The sequence below is a fragment of the Ursus maritimus genome, unplaced genomic scaffold (assembly GCF_017311325.1).
Source record: "Ursus maritimus isolate PB19 unplaced genomic scaffold, ASM1731132v1 scaffold_15, whole genome shotgun sequence".
Classification (NCBI taxonomy): Eukaryota; Metazoa; Chordata; class Mammalia; order Carnivora; family Ursidae; genus Ursus; species Ursus maritimus.
This window is the reverse complement of record NW_024423897.1, coordinates 8,780,220-8,798,658: the sequence shown is the minus strand read 5'-3', so window position 1 is coordinate 8,798,658 and position 18,439 is coordinate 8,780,220.

Genomic DNA, 18,439 nt, shown 5'->3' with positions numbered 1-18,439 from the left:
ATTAAGAAGTGCTTGATGTATAGATTACATATACTACATATATGGTATAACCTATTGTAAATTAATTATCCAAGCATGAATGTACCAAATCATCTGTTGATCTAAATACTACAGTATAAAGGTCTTGTTTTCTTTCCTGCAAATCACTAAAGGCTTTGACAATTTCCACGTGGGCTAGAACTAAGCAAGCAGTCGAACAGTTACTGTACATCAAGGAGGTACTAATGGCTGTAGCTGAAACACCTGCTAAACTGCTATTGTAAGCATTTATCCAGTATTTGCCTGAGGCAGAAATAAATGAATAAATAAACTTTCGCTAGTCATATTACGTGAGTTAATGCATTATAGCATTATGTAAAGTAGCAAAGCGCATTCTTCTGGGGCTTTTTAAAAATCATTATTTGTGGCAGGTTAGAACGTATCTGCTGGCTTCTCTGCTCCATTTTCCTCACTTAGGTTTCTGTCAGAGCCCTCATGACTACAAGGCTAGTTGGCCTTTGCTCTCTAAGGAATACCTTTGAGACAAACAACCTTACTAATCCTCAAAGAGTCTTAAAATGGTCTTACAAAGAGGATGGATATATTAAATGCCTCAGCTGTCAATGAGCAGAATCAATAATGGTGGGGATATAGCTTACATTATATCTACCTACACCAGGTTTGCCCATATTTGGAAAGGAAAGCTTTTCTTTTGACAAGTTGGCACCAGCTGTTTCAAGAAATAACACAGCTGTATATCCCCAACACACCTGGCTCTCCTTTCATAATGTAAGGAAAAAAGGTATGAAGCAGTGACCAGAAAGGGCAGACCACTGCTAGAATCCTTATTTGCAGATACATTTTCATTTGAATGTTAAGAAAGTATCAAGGCTACCATCAACCACAAATAAATAAAATGAATCCACCCCACCCTACCCCCAGAAAGTCTTAAGGCTAAATTATCAATTAAAATGAAAAATAAAAATCTAGAGTCGGTTGTTCTAATCTCTTAAAGCTATAGGGGTTTAATACTTCAGTCAATAAAACATATAAAATACATCTCTGGGCAATAAGATTGTTAAAACAACTATCATAATGAATAGCATCACTGAACATAGTATGAATAAGAATGTGTGCTTCAAAGTATCCTGTCAATAGATCTATCTTGATTTATACTCCAAGGTTAAATTTATTTTTACATTTTTTATAGGATTTGCACCCATTTTAAATATGTCTTTCCTTTTCTAACTCAGAAAACCTATAAGGAAAATTATGCATGTCAGGACCCAATATAAGAGCATGCTTTGAGAGCTTGAGGCCCCTAGAAAAGAGGGAGAAGAGAGTTTAACCCTGATCGTTTTTAGCATCATCTTTAAACTTTTGATATTTTACTGCCTAAGAGAGAAATATTCCTAATTTAACTTCTTCAGTTGTTGTTGCCTAATTTTCTTATACTACAACAGGAGTACAGTGGTAGAAGTTAAAAATGAAAACTATCCTTGGCATTATACAAATTTGCATAAATTCAGCCATGTGCCATATTCCCTTGCAAGACAATTGCCTAAATCATTTATGTTTAATGCATTACATTTTGAATATATCTATGAAAATGAAATTAAGAAAACAGTTCCACTTATAATAGCATCAAGAAAAGTAAAATAATTAGGAATAAATGTATCAAATGAAGTGTAAAATGTGTACACTAAAAACTACAAAACTGTTGAAAGAAACTAAAGAAGATCTAAATAAACAGAGACATTCAATGATCATGGATCAGAAGATCTAATATTGTTAAGATGGCAATAATCCCCACATTTATCTATAGATTTGGCACAAATCCTGACAAAATCCCAGCTAGCTTTTTTTGCAGAAATTGACAAACTGATCCAAAAATTCATGTGGAATTGCAAGAGACCCAGAATATACAAAATGATTTCATAAAAGAAGAACAGAAGTGAAGAACTCATACTTTCTGATTTCAAAACTTACTACAAAACTCTGATATTCAAAACAATGTGATACTGGCCTGAGGATAGACGTATAGATCAATGGAATAGAATTGAGGTTCCAGAAATAACCTTTACATTTATAGTTACTTGATTTTCTATAAGGGTAGCAGGCTGATTTTATGGGGGAAGAATGGTCTTTTTGAGAAATGGTGCTGGGACAACTGGATAGCCACATGCAGAAGGATCAAGTTGAGCTCCTACCACACAGCATATACAAAAATTAACTCAAAGTGAATCATAAACCTAAAAGTAAGAGCAAACTATAAACATTCTAGGAGAAAAGGTAGAAGTAAATCTTTATGACCTTGGGTTTGGCAATTTTTTTAGGTTTGACAACAGCAGGCAGATAAATTAGACATCAAAATTTCAAACTTTTTTTTGCCTCAGAAGACACCACTGAGGAAGTGAAAAAACAAATTCTATAGATTAGGGGACATATTTGCAAATCAAACATCTAGAAACTTGTACCCAGAATTAATAAAGGATTTTAAAAATTGAATAAAAATAAAAACAATTCCATTAAAGAATGGGCAAATGATCACAATAGACATTTCTGTAAAGAATATGGACAAATGGCCAATAAGTACATTAAAGATAATCTCAGCAGTCACTAGGGAAATGCAAATCGAAACCATTGTGAATTACCACTTCATACCTTCTAGCATGGATAAAAAAGACAATAACAAATGTTGATGAGGATGTTAAGAAGTTGGAACTCTGGTACATTGCTGGTGGGAATGCAAACTTTGACAGTCACTTTAAAAAACAGTTTGCCAGTTTCTCAAAAAGCTAAACATTGGAGTTATTGTATGACCCAAGGTATCCTGTAGCCAAACAAAACAAATGAAAACTTACCTCTACACAAAACTTGTATGTAAACGTACCGAGCTGGTACACGCACGTTCATTGCAGCATTGCTTATAATAGGCAAAAAAGTGTAAACGACCCAGATGCCCATCAACTGAGGGATGTACAAATACACTTGGTATATCCATTCAGTGGAATATTATTCAGCAATGAAAAGTGAAATATTGATACATGCCACCACACAGATGAACCTGGAAAATATTATGGTAAATGAAAAAAAAAAAGGCAGTCACAAAAGACCATATATCATATGATTTCATATAGATTTACCAGACATGTAATAATGAAGGATTATTAGATATAAAGCCTCTGTGTTTTCTTCAGTTTTGTTAATAACAAGTTAGTTTTTCAATACTCATATGATACTATCAATAATATTTAATAGTGTTACCAAAGGGGAAAAAAAGTCACTCCAATTTAAGAAATTTCTCTAAGTTTTCAGAGAAATTTCCTCTGAAAAAAGGTTGTTTATTTTTTTTTTCATTGAAGGGAAGAGGTCACTGATTTGGGGCAAAACACCAGTATTGGATGTTACATGAAAAATAATTTGTATGAAGGTAAAAATGTTACTAAGTTCATTCATTTATTTAAGCACAACTATGTATTGAACCCCTACAATGTGTCAAGTGCTACTTGAGGCCAAGGGTCTTTAATAGTGAGCAAGCTTCTGTGAAAACAGATGCTAAACAAGTAAATTAATAAATGTTTGCAGACGGTGATAACTGCTATGAAGAAAATCAAGGAGGATAATGGGATGGCAAGCATCTGAGCGAGGACTAAATGAGGGAAAAAGTCTATAAAATCCAAGGGAAGAGAGCTTCAGGCACATGTAAAAACAAAAGGTGAGCAGATAAAGAGGAGTGAGTTCGATGTCACTGGGAGCAGAAGGGAGTTTGTGCAGCTGCCCTGTGGTGATTCCCACAGAATGGGAGAAGGTCAGAGGAATGGGCAAGGCTAGACTCTCCCAGGTCTAGTATGACCACCGAAGAGTCTGGAGCTTATTCAAAGTACAATTGCCAGTCATTAGAGGGTTTGACATTGGAGGGTAGGACAGTGCCAGGAGCAGACAGAGTTTTTAAAATTATATTGACTGTGTAGGAAGAAAGTGGAGGCAGGTGACCGGGTAGCGGCTCTTGGGGCAAAGGTCGATGGTGTGGTGGGTTAGGGTGGCAGCCACAGAGATAGTGAAAATTGCTCAGATACGAGTTACTTAAGACATTTCTTTTTCTGCTTGATTTTCTTCTTGTGAGATGTGAGAATATTGAACATTTTGTTGAGTTTAAAAGTGAATTTCTGACTGATTATCTGGCCTTGCCAAAATGAAAGGCACACAATGGCATCTGACTATTTTTCTGGGCAGCTCTAGCCACCTCTGCCTCAATAGTTAGGGTGTAATCAATAAACATAACAGAGGCTATTCATTCCACCAGGATGGATTCCAACAAAAGAGCTCTATTCACACTGGTAATAGACAGACTTTACTTGTTCCATCACATTATGTATTATGTCTAGTGTCTTCAGTCACCTACCTACTTTACTGCTCAATGATGATGAAATGCTCTGTTGGCAGAAGAATGTTTATAAAGCTGGGCTGTTTACACTTCTGGTGGCCAAGACACTGTCCTTCCAATTGAGGGTGAAACACTGTTCAGTACAACAGGACAGATAATTCACATGTGTTAAAGATTTTGAGATTTGGTGCTTGGTGAGGTTTGGGTTGGGTTTTAAAGGTGTTCTCCAAAAAAGAATATTTTAAATTGAACCTTTTAATTTATGTTAATAAGTCTAGTGAATTTTAGTGGGTGCATGCTACTGACAGTGTTTCAAAACGTGTTTTTTTTGTCCTATCTGTTGTCCAATCTCATCTATTGTGAAGAGACCATCTACCTTTTCTTAGATCTGAATTAATGAGGCCAATGGCAGCATAGATACTTGCAAGCAATAAAAAGTTAACATTCATTAACTTGAACTTTTTTGTAGAAGGCTGGTGCTGTGGGTTTATTTTAGAGCAATTACATATGATTTATTCTCCATCATTTATTGACTTATTCATCCAGCAAATGATTATTGACTGCTTACTGCTATGTTATACAATGTGAGGCAAAGAAGGCTAATTAATAATAATGGCTAGCTTTTGTTGAGTAGATACTGTGAGCCAGCACTCACTTAGTGCTTCCTGTGTTTTATCTCAGTTATTAAAAAACCTGACAATACAGCTGCTCTTATTATTATGGAGAAGAAAAGTGAGACAGAGAGAGCTTAAAAAATAAGCCCAAGATGGTATGTAATAGATCTGGAAATTGAACTCAAGGACTATTTCAACAGCCCTTGCTTAGGTGGTAAGATATTCAGGCTGCCAAAAGATGGCAAACAAACTTCTGTCCCCAAGAAGTTTGCATGCTAGTAAGGGAAATAGGACATTTATACAGAATAGTTCACAGTTAATTCAAATACAGAAACAGTACCAAGAGTCATGGATATTAAAAGAAGAAAGTCCCTTCCTCCCAAAAGCAGTGGTTTTCACCTTTGGCTGCAGGTTATAATCACCTGAAGATTTTTTTTTTTTTTTATGTAAATACTGATGCCTTGGCCCCAACCCCAGAGATCCTCACTTAATCGACCTGGCATATGCTCGTGCAGCTGAATTTTTAAAAGTTCCCTAGGCGATTCTAATGGACAGACCCTGGGCTACAGAGTCTAGGGGAAATATTAGGAAGGGGAGAAGTTCAGAGTTCATTTGTTAAGCATAAGTAACTTTTTTTTTAAGATTTTATTTATTTATTTGAGAGAGAGAGAATGAGAGAGAGAGAGAGAGAGAGCACTAGATGGGGAGGGTCAGAGGGAGAGGCAGACTCCCACTGAGCAGGGAACCCGGTGTAGAACTCTGTCCTGGGACTTCAGGATCATGACCTGAGCTGAAGGCAGTCACTTAACCAAGTGAGCAACCCAGGAGCCCCATAAGTAACTATTGTAAAAGTCAGAAATGTCAGGGGTACAAACGGGAGTGGATGAATATGTTTGATATGGAATATATCCTTGTTATGCAAAATGTGGTCCTGGGACCAGCAGCACTGGCACCACCTTGAAGTTTGTTAGAAATGTGGAATCTTAGGTTTTCCCAGACTCCATGATTCAGAATATGCATCCCCAGGTGATTTGGATGCACATTATCATTTGAGAAGGACTGGCATAGTAAAAAAAGGAGGGAGGGAACCATAGAGCATAGTTGGTGATTGGCAAATGGTACCAGGGGTCAGTGGGTGGAATAGAGAGTATAGTGCATTCGTTGGGAAGGTGTGAACGAACTAGAAGCCAAATTACCAGGTGCTTTGATTGTTACAATAAGCAGTTACCATTTGTTCTGTAGATGGTCAGAAGTCGAAAACAGTTTAGGATAATTAATCTGGTGATGATTTGCAGGGCAAGTTAGGAAGAGGGAGAAGCCAGAAATGTGGAGGTACTCAGAGAGGGCTCCATATGATTTCTCAATTCATAAGTACACAAAGAGTGAAACTCAGACCAGGGTGCAATTTAGTAGGCAAGTTCTTATCTTCAAAGCACATTGTTTTACTTTGAGGAATTCTTATCTCCTCCAGCAGCCTGACTTTGGAGCTGTGTTATGTATTTGGATAGATATATAGGCTACATCTTACTCTGAGTGGCAACCAGTGTGTAGAACATCTTTGTTATTTCTTGCGTAATACACTTCCCTCTCCCCCCATATTAGAAGACTATAGAGGCAAAAGAACAGAATTATAATGGCACAAGAAAGACTTGGATGTTTGTCCAGCAGCAAAAGGATAACTGTTGGACCATCAATTTTCTCTGTAATCATTAAACAGTCTTTATTTATTTATTTATTTATTTATTTATTTATGGTTGATGAACTATTCTCACTGAGAAGGGTTACTAACGTGTATTCAGATATTAATACCAGTTGAAAGTACTTAATCCTGAATCCCTATTGAATATAATTTTTTTATTTGATGATTATGAGATTCTTTAGGATCAGTAGCAAGTACAGTGCTTAAGGATCACCACTGAAATGGTTAGTGATCATTTTTTACATATAAATGAGCTAATTTATAGAAATTTGTGTTTTCCCAAGTGCTGGGCACATGCATTGACAAGATGCTCATTTAAGAGAAAACTGTAGTATCTAATACGTTGCTTTGCGTGGAGTAGGTTCATTTGTTAAAGGAACAAATGCAGACTTGACATGAAAAGGTACTGTATTATGAATAGACTTTTTAAAAATCAACTTTATAAAGATATAATTTATGTAAAATAAACTGCATACTTTTAAAGGCTATAGAATTTTTAAATTGAAAGTAACTGGAGAAACTGAATAATCAAATGCATTACAAGTGTCTTTGAAGTTATCTGTTAATAATAAATAGAAGCATATATTACTGCAATGATCATATGGTGGTAACTCTTTGTGTAGTCATATTTTTCAATTCAAGCTCACAGGTAGAAATTTCCAAAATGTATCCATGTCTTAACACTTGACACTGCAATTTGTGTACACTGCCACTAGATGGTGGGCTTTGCTCTAGTCAGGATCACATGATCTCAGCCGCTCTTCTCTTAAAAAAGATGACTGGAACTGATACTCAAACCGTGAATACCCAAGTCTCTTTTCATTTGTGGAAAACAGACTAACTAATGGATTACTTTATTGCTGGCACGCATTTCCAGTATAAATAAGAATATAACCTACACCTAAATAAACCCTGAAATAACATTTCTAGTGAGGTATTACAGAAGTAAGATAGTATGATAGCATAAATCTCATAGTAATTTCATAGAATTACATGGAATTGTTAAGTTTAAGAGGTGGTAAAGAAGCACTAGGAGACCATGCTGAATTCTTCCTGGCGGAGTGTAGGAATAATTTAGAATAATGGTTTTCTATTACACAAAGCCTTGAAGGGTAAATAGTTCACCCCATGTGGAGAAGAAAGAGAATATTGAAAGGGCATGAAACAAGACATGACAAGGTATAGGGCATGATATATTTTTTAAAAAGATAGTCTTTGTGATCAAACTTCGGAGGTGCATGGTTGGGAAGTGGAGGAAGCTAGTACTTGATAGTAGATTAAAAATAACTGGTCAAGGGCAAGGTATGCCCTAACTGGTTTAAACCTCATTTTTCATGCAATAGGGAGCAATTGAAGGTTTTTAAGAAAGAGATGGCATAAGATGTATAGGATAAAGAGATTTTAAGAAGTATATTCATGGATACAATTTTGTCTTATCAGAGAGAAACACATCTCTTAAGGATATCCTTGTGAGGAAATCTTCCCCACAAGAATTTTCCAGCAGTCTCCTACTTCTCCTGTTTTTTTTTGCTTTGGTTTTTTTCCCCTGCTAAGTTATCAAATCAGTTGGTGCTGCAGTCTTAGCATTTGCCTTAACATTCAGGGAATGGAGTGACGCAAGATTCCTTGTTAGAGCCACTGTCACATTTCTTCCTCACTACCTTCTCTCTAGCTGAAATGTGGATTAGAAAATATTATTGGCTTTCCTCCCCTCTTCTCTTTTTTCTTTCCAATGACCAATGGCTGTGCCCGGGCTGTTAGAGCTCTCTATAAAGGTTTGCAACCCATTTGATAGGAGGTTGGGGTAGGAATGGGATAATTACATTTCCTAATCTAAATCCTTTAATGGCTACTTTGTTTATTACTTGTCCTTACCTTGACTGCTTGGTCTTTTTCATTAAATGGAAGTAAGGGCAGTGTGCCCTCTGTCTGGTCTGCTCTAAGAATAGGTGGTCTGCTCATATGGGGTGTTAAATGCTGCCTAAGTCTGGGTATCCTGGGACAAAGGCTACTTCTCTGTTTTCCACAGAAACTGCTTTTTGGAACTGGCCCCTCTCTCCACTTGGCTTGCCAGAAGACCAAAGGCTCACTGATAATACTAATCCTCTCTGACAATTAGTTGGCAACCTTTCCTATTAGAATATCTTTGAAGTGTTCCTGGTTGCGAGTAGGGGGTGGAATTTGGGCTGGCAGGAAAGGACATGGGCCTTTTAATCTCAGAAATACTCTTCTAGCTCCCTTATTTCTTAAACTTCGTTGCACTTTGGAAGGCATTCTGCCCCTCTAAGTCACTGTAACGTTATCACGTGGAACTTCCAAGAGCTTTTGGAAGCTGGCAGTGGAGGCTGTCTCCTTACCAGAGAAATACAGTCTGGAAAATGTAGTGGGTACTGCATTCTTGTGATAGCTCCCCTCCTCACAGGTTTCTGGGCAAAGCACTAAACTGCCCTTAACCTGTTACTTCTCTGAGCATGTTTGTTGATGGCTGTGAACTGTTGAAAGGCTTTGGGGAAGGAAAAGAAAGAAAAATAGAAGGCTGAATTCCAACCCATTCACTATCTTATATTTGAGCTAGTGCACTGTGTACTGTGCCTCTCAGAACGTGGAGTGTGTGTGGGGACCACAGCAGCGAAGGTTCCCGAGGCCTCTTGAAAGCACGTACAAATGAGAGCAGCTTCTGAACCTTTTTGCTGCTCCTTGACAGAATTGCACACTGTAAGAAAGATCTTTCTTGATATTGCTGCCATCCCTGTACTCCTTCCTCCCTCCTCCCGACCCCACCACGGAACAGCTTATTTGAAGCACCATCTTTTCTGCTGGAGAGGGCTGACTCTGAAACCACCTCCAAACCACTACTAACACTTAGGTACTGATCCATGTCCTTGCCATGGGTTACTTCCTTTGTTGCTCACAACAACCCTGATTAAGTGTTAGTCACCATTTCTTTGAGGAAAAACTGAGGTTTAAGGAGGTCCCATGACTTGCCTGAAGTCACTGAGCCCGTGGATGGAGAGGCTCACATGTTGTCTTCTACATTCCTCCCTTGTCACTGTGACTTTGGCATCCTTGTATCTCCTATCTGCAAAGTTTTTTATTTGTTTGTTTGTTTTGGGTTTCTTTTGTGTTTTAATTATACCAGCATTAATGAGATCCCTGCAGCCAGGATGACAATAAATTGTGCATACCTGCCTTACTGGATTCTAGTGTCTGTACCAGATACCTGTTCTCAGAATAAGCCTGCCCATTTCAGATAATACAATCTTGTTTAGCTCATTGACATTTTAATTACTGTGGAGGATACAGCTGAATCATATGGTGAGTTTCAATGGCATTACCTTGCTCCTTCTACCAATGTTGGCAATCTGGAACCCATTACTTGGTAATTTTTTGGCATGGCTTTCAACAGGCCCAGATATATAACTTTGAGAGAGAGGAAGAAGAGGAAAAGGAGAAGGAGAGAATACTTTTTTTTTTTTTTAATCCATCACCTACTATATTCTGGGCATTGTTATTTGCTTTCCACGTATGGTCACAAATAATGCTCACAGCAGATCTAGGAGAGAATTATTGCCCCCACTTTATAAATGAAACGATGGAGGTCCAGAGATGTTAAATAATAAGGACCAAGGTCACACAGCTAGTCAGGGGCTGAGACGATCTAAAGCTATCATCAGAAGCCCTTGCTCTTTCATTCTATCAAGAAGCTTTTAAAGAAATAATATGACAGTTGCTTTTAGCCAAAGGGAAATTGGAGGTTCATGACCCAGGACTTCATTCTCACAATGGTGCCATGCCATTTGATGGTAATGAGGATTTTAGGGGCCTGGGTCTGTGGTGATCCTGTGAGTATTAAATATAGATCTTCACTTTGGAAATGAAGCTAAATCACCCTTGCTATGTGAATTGGTTTAACCAATAGGACATGTTGGCTCATTTACTTTCTATGTATTTATCTATTACCGGGTCATCAGGCATATAAGTGTAAGATTTAGCTGGAATTTCTCTCTCCTCCTTCCTCTCATTTTCCTTTTCTTGCTCTTTTCCCCCTTTCCTTGCTCCCAGCATCACGGCCAAATGTTCGGGGTGTCACTTACAAGCTGTCTGATGACCTTGGCTGGTAACTTAACCTTCCTAGACCTTGGTCTCTTTATCAAATGTTTATAACGATAATCCCTTAAACAGTTGTTTGAGGAGAAAATGAGTTAACATATATGAAGTACTTTAACAATACCTAGAATAAAGTAAGCCCTTAGTAAAAGTTAGTCAGTGTTGTTCCTGAAACAAATAGGTGTCAGTCTAGACCTGGTGTGAGGCACTTGGGGTTCTTTGCTAGGAAGTAAATGGAATCTTCCTGGTAGAAGATAATCACTAATTTTCATCATGATGCCCTTCTCCTGTATGATTATATTTCACATATAATTTTAAAATTTGTTTTCAGGGGCTTTCTTAGTCCATGCTCACTGGCATCCCATCTCTTTCCTTCTGAGAGTATTCGGCACCATGTCTGTGTGAGGCCATGTGGGCTTGTGAGCAACCTGGGGGAGAAACAAGCCTGGTAACATGGAAGACTGGGGTACCTTGGAAAAATAACAATTATGTAGCCCTCACCAAATGCTTTTCATCTCGAAAGTGCTTTGAAAACATTAACTAATTAATTAATCAAAAAGAATTTCTACCAATCAGCGAAAATGCTCCTTACAATGTTTTAAGCCTCTTGAAAGGTATTATTTATTCAATGATGTTTTCTCTTCAGTCTTAAAAGAATCATTAGTTTCTCTTTTTTTAGAGACATTTCAGGAGATTTTGTGGAATCTCTGCACACCTCTGTCTGCATCCCAGAAAGCATGAGCATGTGAACATACACACACAGACACAAAATGTTCTTTTAGGGTGATGCCCCTTGACATTAAACACATTAAAATGTTATGTAAGATTCTTAAATCTACTGTGCTTACCAGCTTTTTATTGACCTGTCGGCAAAGTCAAGACTACAATTCCTGTTGAGTGTCTAGTATCAATGTCACCTGTTATATCCATCTACTCTCCTATCTCTTTTTCTGTCCTGGGAGCCCAGCTAACAGCTGCAACTTTATTGCCATCTCCTCAGAGCCTATCTACTCTTAGAGCCTCCCCAACATCAGCCCTATTCTCTAGCCCACAAAATGTAACTTAATCTCTTTGTGACATAGCAGGAGAGTAGTAATAAAAATCTTATGCTCATTAATTCAACAAATATTGAGCATCCGACATTCATTTGTTTATATATTCCTATAGCATACACTTTTTCGGTACAAGTCTTTGTGTGAATCATGGTGATGGATTCAAAGATGATCTAGACGGGGTTATTGCATTCAAGGAGTTTGTTGTCCTGCAAGAAAAAGAAGGCAAACACATAAATAATTTTAATATAAGGGGGACATGATGTACACCTACAATGAGGTTCCTTTAGAGAGAGGGGAGGGGATGTCTGCCTGGGGCATCCAGGGAGGAATTCGGGGAGGAGGTAACACCTGATTGGGTTACTGAAAGAGGAATTGGCTTGTGGAAATGATGAAGGAGGAGGTATTGTCCCAGACAGAAAAAAAGGAGGGAAACATGGGTGAAGGAAAATATAATTGGAAATTACTGATTTTTGACCAGAGCCGAGGTTGGGGAGAAAGTTAGAGGGCATAATCTAGGCTATGAGGATTGGCCGTGTTTGGAAAAATGCATGGCATATGCAACGCTCTGTTTTGTCCCCATCAGTAAGGCTATTACGGATCAATCTCAGCACTTAGAATCATGGAGATCCTGTGGATGTGGCCTCCAGATCCCTCTTGAGACCCCTCTCCAGGCAGTCACTACTAATCAAATGCGTCAAAGTGCGTTCATTTATGAGAGGAAAAACACGTTCCACTTCTGAACCACAACACGGAAAGCCTGAAAACTCTAGGCTTTATTTTTCTGGCATCAGGTAGTAGTCAAGCATGGATTCAGAGTCAGTATCATTAATAATATTTGCTGGTCTACAGTATTGGAATCCAAAGATGCTCGGAAAGTCTGTTAGAGTGTGGGTATTTGGAGACTTACCTGTACATTAAATTAAGCCTTTCAAATACTTTATGTAAAATTTACATTTCATCTCCTTTTTTATTCTCTGGCTATTTTCTAATAAGAACAGTTTGCCTCTTGTTTGCTAATTCCGTATGGGCTTGTAAATTCAGACCTGTTAGAATATGACATAATACTAAAGTGCATAGACTCTGAGCAATTGTATGAAGGGTTTTCAGAATTGAAATTCAGATGCTCTTCCATCTCTGAGCTGCTCAGAGATCATTTCTTCTTATCTGACTGATTTCTGGAAAGATGCATGATTACCATACAAGATACAATCTCTACCCTTCAGTTATAGAACCAAGATGGTCATTCCTTACCCTTTTCTATACAAGATCTTATGCAGAAATGCACATGCTGGCACACGTGTGAACTACTAGGCACCAGATTAATCCAGCGGGTTGAGATCAAATTCTGAAGTATCTTTCCTGCCCTCTCTTAAAAGCAGAAAATCATAGCTTCTACTGAATCTCCAAAAGAATGTTGACAGATGGTGGAAACAAACATGGCAAACTACAGTGATTTTTAAAAGCTCAGTTTGTCTCTACTTCTATATTTCCCGTCTTTAGGAAAGTAAACTCTCCCAGTATATACCCTGTAAAGGATTCTAGGAAATCGAAGAGAATATCTATAGAGAGAGAACGATCTGGGAAATGACTGACAACTACGTTGCAGGGCTAATTCAAGATTTGTATTTTTTTATTTATTTATTTGACAGAGATAGAGACAGCCAGCGAGAGAGGGAACACAAGCAGGGGGAATGGGAGAGGAAGAAGCAGGCTCATAGCAGAGGAGCCTGATGTGGGGCTCGATCCCAGAACGTCGGGATCACGCCCTGAGCCGAAGGCAGACGCTTACCCGCTGTGCCACCCAGGCGCCCCTACAGGGCTAATTCAAAGCGAAGGGAATAAGTCGTATCAAAGGAGACTCTGAAGCCTCAGCTCCAAAGACATTCATTTGGATTGGTCCCTCCCACTCCGCTCCACATGCATCACTTTTCCAATTTGCAGAATAAACTAAATAATGTACCTTTAAAAAGGCTATCTTAAATGAGTTAAGTTTTCTAGGAGGGTAGCAGTATTATTATACATGACGTGTTGCACACACCAAGTGCAAATCAGCCACCACCCTCCCCTCACCCCTTCCCACATCCAGCACCACGTGCAAAGGAATGTCAGAAGTTCAAGGCAACTGAACGTGGAGTTCACCACACAGGTTTGGGCATCACACAGACTTGGACCTGCACTCCAGCTGCATTAGTCCCTGCTTGTATGACTTCGCCATAAGTGGTTGGCTCTTTCAGACCTTCTGTTTTTTCACTTATAAAATGCGAACCATGACTGTCCCTTTCTCAGACAGTTGCCATGCGCATGGACAGTAGCAATCTCTAGGAAGTATTCAATATTTGAATTATTAGGAGACTTCTAAAAAGCTTTAAAGTCCATGTCCTGGGGGCCATAGCAGAACATCCACCAGTATTCCAAGTTTTCAGCACCGTTTTCCTTGAAGCTTGCCCTTCAAGACTTTCTTAATGGGTTATTCTCATCACGAGTTAAAGATTCTGCTGCTCTCATGAGAAAAATCAACCTAATGTCTATGTAGGAAAGGGTTATCGAGAATCCCAGAGAGCTTTCTGCCTTCTGAAACATTCGCTAGGGAATGAATTTATTCTTAGGGTGAAGGAAAGAGGGGTAAATATTTAACAACCTCTTAGCAACCCCTCACCCATTTTATTCATCAGATTTCAGTGTAGGGCAAGTTAATAGCCAAACAAATACAGGAGACAAATCCATAGTCAAGGGCTGGTGTGTAGTTAGAGCTGGTACATATGTCCATAGCTGCCAGGTATGTAAATAGATGGGTACAATTTGTGGATGTTTTTTTGTGTGTCTACAGAGAGTACAGAACAGGGAGATAAATACTAGAGACAGGGTACAAAATGCAGGGAATTGAGATTTTTTTTTCCTATCTAAGCATCTCATTCTTCTAGACTACTGAGAATTCTTAAAGGCTGGGAATCTCTGCAAAGGGCTACCCACTGATATGCCATTTTGAGGAAATGCTCCAAAAAGGTAGTTAACAGAGGCTTCCTGTATATAATCAAAGTCTCCCCTTGTCACTGAGCATGCCCAGTAGTCTGCAAGCAGAACTATACAAAATGCAGTTTTTACTTTCTTGTAGTTCGTAGGCACTGCTGCTGCTGAAAGTAGCAGGGAGGCAGTGAGATGTTGGGTTCAAGATGAGGCCTGAAAAGGCACAGAAACAGGGAGGGGCCTGAACAAAGGTGGAGCCCAACCTGGAGGACTGGTAATAGGTAGGAAGGGTGTTGCATTGAGATTTGCTTGCTTCACTGCAGCAGTTCCTCTCTGAGTGAGGACCCCCCTGCTCCCTGCATCCCTCCCATCCCCCGTCAGAAACCTCTGAAAATCTTGGATATTCTTTTCTGCCACTCAGGACATTCTATACCACAAGTTTGCAGTGAGGAAGGCCTGGGTTCAGAATCGAGCTCTACATTATGACACTGGCTGTGACCTTGATTAAGTAACTTTCAGTCTCTGAATTTCAGATTCCCTGTAAGATTTAATGAGAGGGAAAAAGCACAGCAGTGTCTCTCTCTCTTTATAGACCCAGCTAAATCTTCAGGCACTGTAGTAGCCTGGTTAAGCTGTGAATACCACAGTGAGCATCCAGACCCTAATTTCCCCTGAAATTCTAAAGTGTCAGACCTAGGCTAAAATCCCAGCTCCGTGACTTCCTAGCTATGAGATATTGGGCAAGTTGCTTGTACGTATGTGTGTAGAAGAGAGAGGGAGTTTGCTGTCATCCTGGTACTATTGAATAAAATATAAAATAAAAATAGACATATCACTTTCCCCCTGGAGTTTACAGTCCAGTGGATTTGTTTTTGTTTGGGAGCTTCAGTTTCCTTATCTGTAAAATGGGAATAACAACACTTGGCCAGAATAATTGTTGTTAAAGTTAAAATGGGAAAAGCTCTGAGCAAGGTGCCTGACATATGGTGGGTGCTAATTGGAGATTGCTAAATCCTTTTGCATGCTTTTTCTGTTTTTTACAATATTGAATTGTCTCTATCTTCCCTCATGCCATCCCCAGCAAGCTGTCTACTCTATTTCCCATGAGCTGCTTTCTTGTAGTCTAGTTGGCTGCTGGATACCACTGGACAAGCAGTAGAGCCTGAAGGCTAGTCATGTGGACTTTAGTGCCCGACAGACCAGTGTTGGAGTCCTTCTCTGCCACTTCTCCAGATGTGTGATCTTGGGCAAGCTACTTAACTTCTGTCTGTCTCATTTTACTCATCTGTTAACCGGAAAGAAAAACAGTTTTCCTACCCTAAGAATCATACCTATTCCAAGAGGGGTGTGTGTGTGTGTGTGTGTGTGCACGTGCATGTACATGTGTGCATGTGTGTATGAAACGAGATGGATCAAGAGCATCATCTATTAGGCACTATGAGCTTAATGGAAAATTAAAATGGACAAATTCCTGTCCTCTTGGAGTTTACAGTCTAGAGGGCTGTGTGCATTGAGGAGACATACACCACTGAAATCCTAGCACAAATGGCAAACTGTTACCTACAACATCTTTTAAAAAGAAGAGTTACATGAAGCTGTGAACACCTATAGTCAGGGGGATTTGACTCAACCAGAGAGATCACAGAGGGCTTCCCTGAAGAAGTGACACTGGACTAGATAGCTGAAGGACGAGGAGGAGTTTGCTAGATGAATATGGGAAGAAGATTTCTTCCTACTGAGCTGTCACTCAGCATCATTAGCATATAATCATCATCTTCTTGCTAGACCTTAAACTCCGAGTACTGGCACATGTCTTTGTCATCTTCTGTCACCTCCAAGACAATGACTTGAAGGAAGTAAATGCTTAGTAAATATAAATATTTGTTGAATGAGTGAATGTTAGTAGGAAATCAATACGTGTTTGTTGAGTGAAATAAAAAGTAACTGCTGCACCCTCATCTCATGGCTTTTATTTGGATTGCAGTTAAGGAAGACACATAATTTAGTAAAAACAACATGCACCTTGGAGTCAAACAAACTACGCCCTCTCATTCAGACCCTGTCACCTTGGGGAAGTAACAGGACATCTCTGTTTCTGTCTCCTCATGTGTAAAATGAGAATAAGCAGGGTGATTTTCAAGATTCTACTGGTAAGTATGCAACACCTAATGAAAGGGTGACCCAGGGTGCATAGTGAAGAGATGAATATTGTTCATGTTATTCGTGTGGGACAATGGCAAATTGTGGGTATGCAGTTTTTCAAAGATTGGTAGGTTGCTGAAGACAGACCAGGTACAGCTGGAAGATCAGAGGGTGTTATCACCCAAACATCCAGCAGACCTTTCTCTTGCTACAAATGCACTGCTTTCTATCTCCAGGGTCTGAGTCAGAGTGCCAGGTTTGGATTCCCCAATCCACTGGCAATAATTGAATGACAGTTGGTAAAATATACTGGGACCTCGGTTTCCTTCTTGGGTTGCTCATATGGTGTTCGGAAAGGATAAAATCCGGTATTTCATGCGCATCACGTAGCACAGAGCCTGCACAAGATAGGTAACCAGTATGTGTTGGCTGTTACCATAACCACTGCCAGGCCCTCTGGATTTTCTCTCAACTACCCTGTAACTGAATGAGCCTTTCCTGGGCCGGAAATTACTTCCTTTTGGAATTCCCTTTATGAAAGGAAGAAAAGCAACTCCTTTCTGAGGTCTGGATGCCTAGCTTCCCAGCGCCACGCCCTCTTGGGCAGGTTCAGGGCCACTGAGTAGTCCAGGTGAGACAGGTTAGCAGGGACTAAAGGCTGCGGAACCTCTGCTTTTCTCTCTTGAAGCCACTAAACTCGGCTCTATCCCTCTCAGCGTTCCTAACCCTGGAAGGCGTGTTCTGGGTTCCAGCTGAGCACTGGGCATGCTCGCAAGTCAAGGCAGGCTTGGGTCGTCCGCAGGACGCGCCGGCTTGCGATTTTCCCGTGTGCAGGGACCCGGGTGCAGCTGCGGTGCGTCAGGTTTCGCAGAGCCGAATCCTCGGTGCGTGCAGGCAGGGAACCGAGCCACTGCTGGCCAACCCCAGAGCGGAACTGAACTCTGCACCGCCGGGGGTTTGCGCACTCAGTGTCTGGTCTTGGAAACGCCCGGTTGGGGTTCTCTCTGCAGACAAAGGGGTGCACGTGCCCCTAACGCCCCTATCTCGCAGGCGTGAACCCCTCCCCAGTCCTATGCTCCGCAGCCCCAGCAGCTACAGTCCCAGCGCCACCACCCAGCCCCGGCGACCGCGGCCTGTGCGCGCACTCGGGGCCCAGGGATTGGCTCGCACTCCCCATTCGGGGCTGCGCTGGCTGGCTGGCGGGCGGTGAGCGGCGCTCCGTGTGTGTGTGTGTTTGTGTGTGTTGGGGCGGGGGGCCGGTGCGCGCGCGCGTGCGTGTGTGCATATGTGTGTGTGTGCGTGTGTGTCTGTGCGGCGCGCGGGCGGGCGCGTGTGTGCGCGCGAGGACTCGCGTGCAGGAGCCACTGGGTGTGCGTGCGTGTGTTATGGGTTTGATTCCAGAGCAGGTTGCACATTGGTCCTGGGTGGCTCGCAGGCTCAGGTCGTGCTTGGGCGTCCTCCTCCTAATCGTTTCCGAAGTAGCAGCAGCAGC